General features: G+C 41.6%; 2 long non-coding RNA genes across 2 annotated transcripts; one reads left to right on the top strand and one right to left on the bottom strand.

Annotated features, from left to right (window-relative positions):
- Positions 1-4,116: 4,116 nt before the first annotated feature.
- On the top strand, positions 4,117-6,906 carry LOC123489156. Its single transcript, XR_006660466.1, has 3 exons — positions 4,117-4,885; positions 5,786-6,051; positions 6,845-6,906. It is a non-coding gene; the product is annotated as an uncharacterized LOC123489156 (long non-coding RNA).
- Positions 6,907-7,293: 387 nt separating this feature from the next.
- On the bottom strand, positions 7,294-9,439 carry LOC123489157. Its single transcript, XR_006660467.1, has 4 exons — positions 9,285-9,439; positions 9,029-9,098; positions 8,759-8,864; positions 7,294-7,330 (listed from the first exon to the last, which is right to left on the bottom strand). It is a non-coding gene; the product is annotated as an uncharacterized LOC123489157 (long non-coding RNA).
- Between the last annotated feature and the right edge of the window lie 336 nt (positions 9,440-9,775).

The raw sequence follows: 9,775 nt of genomic DNA, 5'->3' as shown, positions 1-9,775 counted from the left end.
CTTGCAAATTTGCCAATCGCCGCATTATTTCAATGTAAATGTATTTCGGCATAAAACAGTCAAATCATCGCAATATCATCGTATAGAACTGACCCATTAACATATTACAAAAAGAGGGCTCGCAATTTCAACCAATCACCGCACATTTACTGCATAATAAGGTTCAATCAAGCCACACGTCAACAAATGTTTCCCTTGTCAGCTCATTTTCGCAAGAATTGCCGCAGCAAAATCTAGCATATTTGCCTGCAAATATCACAAAAATCCCTGCGATATCCTGGAGAGATTGACTGGATTACGAAAATGTATACACTCACTACTGTAAATCGCTCTGGATAAGAGTGTCTGCTAAATGACGAAAATGTAAATAGAAAATAGAGCTAAACCTGTTTTATGTAGAAAATGCATGAAAGTATTTCAGCCATACACTCACATGAGCCATACATACACATTTGGTCTGTCACAACTTATTCCCACGCTATCACAATGGCAATGTCTTTACTTATTAGATAAGGCTTAAATGACCTCTTCTCTTGGAATAGAAATCCACAGGTGGAGTACACACTCCACCATCCCATTTCCACAGTGGTGCCAACATGGGGATGATGGGAGGTGGTTGTGGATGATTGTTTCCATTCTCCACAGGGACGCTGGCTGTGGGGAGGATCCCCCTCCCTCTGTGCAGGAACACTGGCCTTTGGGAAGATCCACTCCCTGTGAGCAGGGACGCTGGCTGTTGGGAAGATTCCCTCCCTTTGCGCAGTGACACTGGCCATCAGGAGGATCAACTCCCTCTGTGCAGTGATGATGACTGCTGGGAGAATCCCTCCCTCTGTGCAGGGACACTGGTTGATTGGAGGATCCCATCCCTCTGTGCAGGGATGAGGCCTGATGCTCGGAGGATCTCCTCCCTCTGTGCCGTGATGATGGCTGCTGGGAGAATCCCTTCCCTCTGTGCAGGGACACTGGTTGTTTGGAGGATCCCATCCCTCTGTGCAGGGATGAGGCCTGATGCTCGGAGGACCTCCTCCCTCTGCGCAGCAAAGTTGGCTTTGGGAGGATCCCCTCCCTGCCCCAGCGATGTTGGATGTTCCCCCCCACCCACTCTGTACAGCAACGTCGGCTGCTGGGATGATCTGCAGGTATAATATAGAACACATAGTAATTCCCTAAAATATCAACCACTTGCAATCTATAACATCATTGTCACATACACTGAGTGTGGAAAACATTAAGAACACCTGCTCTTTCCATGACATAGACTGACCAGGTGAAAGCTATAATCTCTTATTGATGTCACTTGTTAAATCCACTTCTCAGTGTAGATGAAGGGGAGGAGTGAGGTTAAAGAAGAATTTTTAAGCCTTGAGACAATTGAGACATGGATTGTGTATGTGTGCCATTCAGACGGTGAATGGGCAAGACAACATTTTTAAGAACCTTTGAATGGGGTATGGTAGTAGGTGCCAGGCGCACCGGTTTGTGTCAAGAACTGCAACGCTACTGGGTTTTTCATGCTGAACAGTTTTCCGTGTGTATCAAGATTGGTCCACCACCCAACTCAATATTAGGAAGCTGTTCTTAATGTTTTGTACACTCATTGTAGATCAATCCCAAACATGTACATTCATTTGTACGTGTACTGATACTGTAAATACACAAATTACATTAATGTTATCTACAATATATTATAATACCGTAAGCCTCTTTGCTGCGGGGGATCTCCTTCTACAATTTTGAGTGGATGTTCTTCATTTTAGGCATATTCCGCTGTGTGTTGTATTTTTGTTTATTTCAAAAAATATGTGTTTGGAATGGCACTCTTAACTACAGGAGATGATGCTGTCATAAAGCATTTGATGTAAGTATGTAGGACAATTACCCATAATGCTCACTAACTGAACATTTAAAATTACCATGGCAATTATTGACGCATTCACGTGGGAAACTTGGGATCAGAAATGTCAGAGTTTCCTAGTTCCGACTTGCACTTGAACGCGGCATATGGTGAGGGACCTTCTATGATGTAGGGCAGGTCAGCAACCACATTATTTTACTGTGCCCAGTCGCACACAGACTTTTATGGTCCCACACGTTGCCACCAATGGATTCAAAATGAGTAACCTAACAATTATTTACATGGCCCCAGTTACATTTGCAACCAAATTATTTTTCTGAGAGAAATCAATAATAGTTGCACACAAAGGGTAACAGTGAGCAATTCACAGTGAGCAGTGAGCAAAATAACCATAGATGGGAAGTTGACAATAGCTTATTAGTAGCATAAATAAATTGTATTTCTATGGTTGCAGTCCTCAAAGATTGAATTGCATTGAACTGAATTAATCAGATCCAATGATTTACCGCCCGTAGGGTGGGGTACCGCTAGTCATCATTATTATAATCACCATCTCAATCATTATCACCATACCATCATAGACTTATTCTTCTGTATCTCAGACTCATCTGGCACTACCTTAGATATGGCAGTCTGCAACTCAATACACTGCCCCTGCATGGTGTTCAGCTTCCCCTGCATGTGGTTAATCGACTGCTTAACATCGTTCAGCAGGATCTGAATCCTATAGGAAATCAGGTGGTTCAACATACTGAGGTGATGAGAGGCTTCAGACAATGCCCATTGGACCATCTTTAGGATTCTTTCTCACTTAACACCAATCTTATTAGGAATGTACCTTTGTGCAGAAGATGTTACTATAGTGTTATTTAGAAGAAAATGTGTACTTTGTCAGGTGCCGAAGGGATGACGGGATGTCTCCCTGCTCCAGTGAGCTCTGTTGGCAGGTCTTGTTCACTGTTGGAGGAACGTGAGCCAAATTAGAGGAAAAATATCTATAGTTGTTCAGCAATGAAACATTCATGGCATATGGGGGATTGTTCTTCCCTGGGAAAATAATAACAACAGCTGGGGTTTACTTTCAAACTTTTAGATAAAGTGATACGATACAATCTTTAAACCCATCAGAAGTGTAGTGCTTACCTCCATGAAAACATTTATTTTGGGCAACATTGTCCCAATTTTGACCACTAGTTCCAACTTGTGATGCGCAGATCTTGATGAAACGGTCAAGTCAACATTTTGTTAGACATTTCAGAGATAACATTAACAATTGTACATGAGACAGTGCTTCCAGATATTGCAATCCCAGTTGGTCCTTCTGAGGTATGTAAAAAATCTGGTGTGTGAGTACTCACATGAAAGGTATCCATGATTCTAGATTAAGCCAATCCTCTATGTGATAACCATCCGATGGGTCAGCAATGGAATGATTGCAGGCTACTTTATGTCTTGGGCCTTTATGAATCATTGAAATACAAGTAATATTGTGAAATTGTAATGCATAACTGCCATGGTAATATGGAATATTCCATCAATGAGCGTTCCAGTGGCCATGCTGTTTTTGGACTATGACACCCTGGGCTATATACTATGATGAGCAAATAACATGCATAGATTTTGCATTACCCATTGAACGAGTCAGTGTCAACTGATTATTCGCAAAAATAGCAACTTTATATTCCTTCCTGGACACTGACTCGTGCAATGCGTAATGCATAATCTATGCTTGTTATTGTCTCATCATAGTATATAGCCGAGGGTCTCATAGTCCAAAAACAGCATTGGCCATTGGAATGCTCATTCAAAACAACTAACTTTTATGATTAATCACTTGATTTGAGTATTTTGAGTTCGGAACTAAAACATTAAAAGTAGGCTATATCTTGACGCATATGCTTACCTTGGACAAGCGTATCCAAAAGGCCTATCCAGTCGTGCGTGAAGATACCGTTAGGCAGATAAAACCGCAGGACCGTTTGAGAAACGCTCGGTATTGTGAATCTGTCACACTGACGTAAAAGCACATTCAAAATGTATAACTCACATAGTTGAATGTCCTGCAAGCCAATCAGAATCGAGTTTAAAACAATAACGTGGGTTCCGTGGAACGTCACAAACATATTAGGACACTTGCGTCACAGATTACAGTCAGTGAACATGGGTTTAATAGAATAACTTTGTTTTTCCCCAGAGGAAACTTCAGGGAAATCTTATTTGGCTATATTTATATGCACATCGTATTGAATTGAGATGACATTTACTGCAACACTGAAACTATGTAGCATAATCCTATGAGGATCATATGTCAAATGTCAGAATCATGGCACATGAAAACATAATGAAACTGACTGTGTAACAGTTGTTAAAGTACTTTGTGAATTTCACAATCTTCATATATTAATATAGCATGTTGATTTGTTATTATGCATTCCTGCATCCTGGGAAAAGGAGAGTGTGTACTTACGTTTTGCCCTGCGTGCTCAAATAATGTTGATGCACTATGAGAGGTAGGCACGCTTTTTCTGTCCTCTTTAGAAAAGTTTGATTCCTTCAAGCACAAAGTCATACACACAGTGTTTTGTTCATGAATAATGTTGTATATTTAGAGTTTACTCATGAGTGGATGGTATTGTTAAGATGCAATTGTAATTTTTAGGATGATATTAACATGGTTACTAGCTAGCTAAGGTATTGTATGTGTGAACATGGCTAGCTCCTCGACTGATCCCAGTCCTTTGTATTGTGCGTCTATGTTGTAGAAAGAGGCGACAATGGGCAGAACATATTTGTGCTCTACAAATGTTTTGTCTTTTCTTTTGGATGCAGAGATAATTCTGATTCATTAAAACAGCCTGATCTCCGAAGTCCACGTCTATAGTCCCAATCAATCACACACAACGCAGAGATACAGCCGTGCAGTACAGTTCCGGTTATGGGGCCTTCTAGACCCGGATTCATCGTTGATCGACGTCAGCTCAATCACCGCGGCGCTGCTGCTCTAGAGACTCTGTTTACATCATTAAGGTACTCCTGCCGCCTTGGGGCAAAAAGCGAATCTGCAGTCTATATTCTCTCCTGTTTATTTCTTTTCTGAAAACGATGTATTGAGAGTGCTGTTTATGGTTAACTAATATAGAAGTGTGTTCATCAACAGAAATTTTAACATAACATTAGTGGTTTAGTGACATGGCATCTTATAATGGTGATGATGAACCCAAATTCACTGCTGGGATGGGGAGGTTTTTCTCATACCCTGATCAAACACCTGTAAAGCGTGTAGGTGCAGTAGGTTCCCCCATGTTTTGCTCCACTAAAAATACTGATGAAAGCCCTTCATCTAGTGTTAATCAAAATGCCCCTGTAGATGGTTTAGCTGAGCTGGTCACTCAGCTAGCCCAGGAAATAGGGAGCTCCATTAGGGAGGAAATACAGAGTGGCAGGTCCAGCACTCATGAGCCACCAGTAAGTACAGAAAAGATAAGTGATCATCACTCAGAGTCAGCAGGATATGTAGACCTCAGTAAAATGAAGTTCATCATGCAATCATATGTAAAGGAACCTCCTACATATAGAGGAGATGGTACAGACAAATGCTCCATTCATGAATGGGAGGAGTTGATGAGAATATACTTGAGGAGTATATTCTCACATCAACACATTTTCTATATTGTTAGTAACATTAGCACAGTTGAAATACAATGGTCTTTCACTGCTTTTTATTGAATGTAATTTAAGTGTATACCTCAGCCTTGGGCTCAGTTTTGTCAACCCATCTGTGCAGAGTTGGATCCCAGACAATCTGAGGAAGAAGATATTAGCAATGTGAAGCAAGCCAAAAATGAAAAAAGAATAATCCACTCAATTGTCTCTACATAGAATATACTGTAAATAACAGGTTCCTTACAGATCTGTCTTTGTCCTCAGGTAGATGAACCTCCTTCTTATTAACTTTTCCACTCCCAAAGACCCAGCTGAGCCAGCTTCCACTGTTCTTGTGAACAGCAGGGGTCTCGGGCTCAGCCACCGGCCGGCTGCCAGTCTGGCACTGAGGGTTGGCCTCGGAGTGTTCTGGCTTGGTGATGGACATCATAGCAGGATGCTCAACATATCTAAGCCGGACATCTGTAATAAGTGGGAGAAGTCAGGCGACTCTGCTCATGTCACCATACAGAACAATCACTAGCTGACAGGTAGGAACGTCTTTCTCTGATACTCTGTTACAACCCAATCTTAACCTCCAAGCAGTCACAGGGATTACTGGAAGGTTCCTCAAGGATGCTGCGATCACATTTTTGTTGTTGTTTCAAAATCAACAAATCCCGGCATATTATGTGAGGGCTTGCAAATTTGCCAATCGCCGCATTATTTCAATGTAAATGTATTTCGGCATAAAACAGTCAAATCATCGCAATATTATCGCATAGAACTGACCCATTAACATATTACAAAAAGAGGGCTCGCAATTTCAACCAATCACTGCACATTTACTGCATAGTAAGGTTCAATCAAGCCACACGTCAACAAATGTTTCCCTTGTCAGCTCATTTTCGCAAGAATTGCCGCAGCAAAATCTAGCATATTTGCCTGCAAATTTCACCAAAATCCCTGCGATATCCTGGAGAGATTGACTGGATTACGAAAATGTATACACTCACTACTGTAAATCGCTCTGGATAAGAGTGTCTGCTAAATGACGAAAATGTAAATAGAAAATAGAGATAAACCTGTTTTATGTAGAAAATGCATGAAAGTATTTCAGCCATACACTCACATGAGCCATACATACACATTTGGTCTGTCACAACTTATTCCCACGCTATTACAATGGCAATGTCTTTACTTATTAGATAAGGCTTAAATGACCTCTTCTCTTGGAATAGAAATCCACAGGTGGAGTACACACTGCACCATCCCATTTCCACAGTGGTGCCAACATGGGGATGATGGGAGGTGGTTGTGGATGATTGTTTCCATTCTCCACAGGGACGCTGGCTGTGGGGAGGATCCCCTCCCTCTGTGCAGGAACACTGGCCTTTGGGAAGATCCACTCCATGTGAGCAGGGACGCTGGCTGTTGGGAAGATTCCCTCCCTTTGCGCAGTGACACTGGCCATCAGGAGGATCAACTCCCTCTGTGCAGTGATGATGACTGCTGGGAGAATCCCTTCCCTCTGTGCAGGAACACTGGTTGATTGGAGGATCCCATCCCTCTGTGCAGGGATGAGGCCTGATGCTCGGAGGATCTCCTCCCTCTGTGCCGTGATGATGGCTGCTGGGAGAATCCCTTCCCTCTGTGCAGGGACACTGGTTGTTTGGAGGATCCCATCCCTCTGTGCAGGGATGAGGCCTGATGCTCGGAGGACCTCCTCCCTCTGCGCAGCAAAGTTGGCTTTGGGAGGATCCCCTCCCCTGCCCAGCGATGTTGGATGTTTCCCCCACTCTGTACAGCAACGTCGGCTGCTGGGATGATCTGCAGGTATAATATAGAACACATAGTAATTCCCTAAAATATCAACCACTTGCAATCTATAACATCATTGTCACATACACTGAGTGTGGAAAACATTAAGAACACCTGCTCTTTCCATGACATAGACTGACCAGGTGAAAGCTATAATCTCTTATTGATGTCACTTGTTAAATCCACTTCTCAGTGTAGATGAAGGGGAGGAGTGAGGTTAAAGAATAATTTTTAAGCCTTGAGACAATTGAGACATGGATTGTGTATGTGTGCCATTCAGACGGTGAATGGGCAAGACAACATTTTTAAGAACCTTTGAATGGGGTATGGTAGTAGGTGCCAGGCGCACCGGTTTGTGTCAAGAACTGCAACGCTACTGGGTTTTTCATGCTGAACAGTTTTCCGTGTGTATCAAGATTGGTCCACCACCCAACTCAATATTAGGAAGCTGTTCTTAATGTTTTGTACACTCATTGTAGATCAATCCCAAACATGTACATTCATTTGTACGTGTACTGATACTGTAAATACACAAATTACATTAATGTTATCTACAATATATTATAATACCGTAAGCCTCTTTGCTGCGGGGGATCTCCTTCTACAATTTTGAGTGGATGTTCTTCATTTTAGGCATATTCCGCTGTGTTTTGTATTTTTGTTTATTTAAAAAAATATGTGTTTGGAATGGCACTCTTAACTACAGGAGATGATGCTGTCATAAAGCATTTGATGTAAGTATGTAGAATAATTACCCATAATGCTCACTAACTGAACATTAAAAATTACCATGGCAATTATTGACGCATTCACGTACTATCGGAAACTTGGAACCTCAGAGTTAAAATGAATATAAGTTATTTGCGTAGAGCTTCCTATTGGTTGATTCTGATACTTCACATGTGGGAAACTTGGGATCAGAAATGTCAGAGTTTCCTAATTCCGACTTGCACTTGAACGCGGCATATGGTGAGGGGCCTTCTATGATGTAGGGCAGGTCAGCAACCACATTATTTTACTGTGCCCAGTCGCACACAGACTTTTATGGTCCCACACGTTGCCACCAATGGATTCAAAATGAGTAGCCTAACAATTATTTACATGGCCCCAGTTACATTTGCAACCAAATTATTTTTCTGAGAGAAATCAATAATAGTTGCACACAAAGGGTAACAGTGAGCAATTCACAGTGAGCAGTGAGCAAATAACCATAGATGGGAAGTTGACAATAGCTTATTAGTAGCATAAATAAATTGTATTTCTATGGTTGCAGTCCTCAAAGATTGAATTGCATTGAACTGAATTAATCAGATCCAATGATTTACCGCCCGTAGGGTGGGGTACCGCTAGTCATCATTATTATAATCACCATCTCAATCATTATCACCATACCATCATAGACTTATTCTTCTGTATCTCAGACTCATCTGGCACTACCTTAGATATGGCAGTCTGCAACTCAATACACTGCCCCTGCATGGTGTTCAGCTTCCCCTGCATGTGGTTAATCGACTGCTTAACATCGTTCAGCAGGATCTGAATCCTATAGGAAATCAGGTGGTTCAACATACTGAGGTGATGAGAGGCTTCAGACAATGCCCATTGGACCATCTTTAGGATTCTTTCTCACTTAACACCAATCTTATTAGGAATGTACCTTTGTGCAGAAGATGTTACTATAGTGTTATTTAGAAGAAAAAAGTGTACTTTGTCAGGTGCCGAAGGGATGACGGGATGTCTCCCTGCTCCAGTGAGCTCTGTTGGCAGGTCTTGTTCACTGTTGGAGGAACGTGAGCCAAATTAGAGGAACAATATCTATGGTTGTTCAGCAATGAAACATTCATGGCATATGGGGGATTGTTCTTCCCTGGGAAAAGAATAACAACAGCTGGGGTTTCCTTTCAATCTTTTGGATAAAGTGATACGATACAATCTTTAAACCCATCAGAAGTGTAGTGCTTACCTCCATGAAAACATTTATTTTGGGCAACATTGTCCCAATTTTGACCACTAGTTCCAACTTGTGATGCGCAGATCTTGATGAAACGGTCAAGTCAACATTTTGTTAGACATTTCAGAGATAACATTAACAATTGTACATGAGACAGTGCTTCCAGATATTGCAATCCCAGTTGGTCCATCTGAGGTATGTAAAAAATCTGGTGTGTGAGTACTCACATGAAACGTATCCATGATTCTAGATTAAGCCAATCCTGTATGTGATAACCATCCGATGGGTCAGCAATGGAATGATTGCAGGCTACTTTATGTCTTGGGCCTTTATGAATCATTGAAATACAAGTAATATTGTGGATTTGTAATGCATAACTGCCATGGTAATATGGAATATTCCATCAATGAGCGTTCCAGTGGCCATGCTGTTTTTGGACTATGAGACCCTGGGCTATATACTATGATGAGCAAATAACATGCATAGATTTTGCATTACCTATT

Source organism: Coregonus clupeaformis, unplaced genomic scaffold (assembly GCF_020615455.1).
Source record: "Coregonus clupeaformis isolate EN_2021a unplaced genomic scaffold, ASM2061545v1 scaf2803, whole genome shotgun sequence".
Classification (NCBI taxonomy): domain Eukaryota; kingdom Metazoa; phylum Chordata; class Actinopteri; order Salmoniformes; family Salmonidae; genus Coregonus; species Coregonus clupeaformis.
Note: the sequence above shows the minus strand (reverse complement) of the source record. Positions and strands in the feature narration are given on the sequence as shown.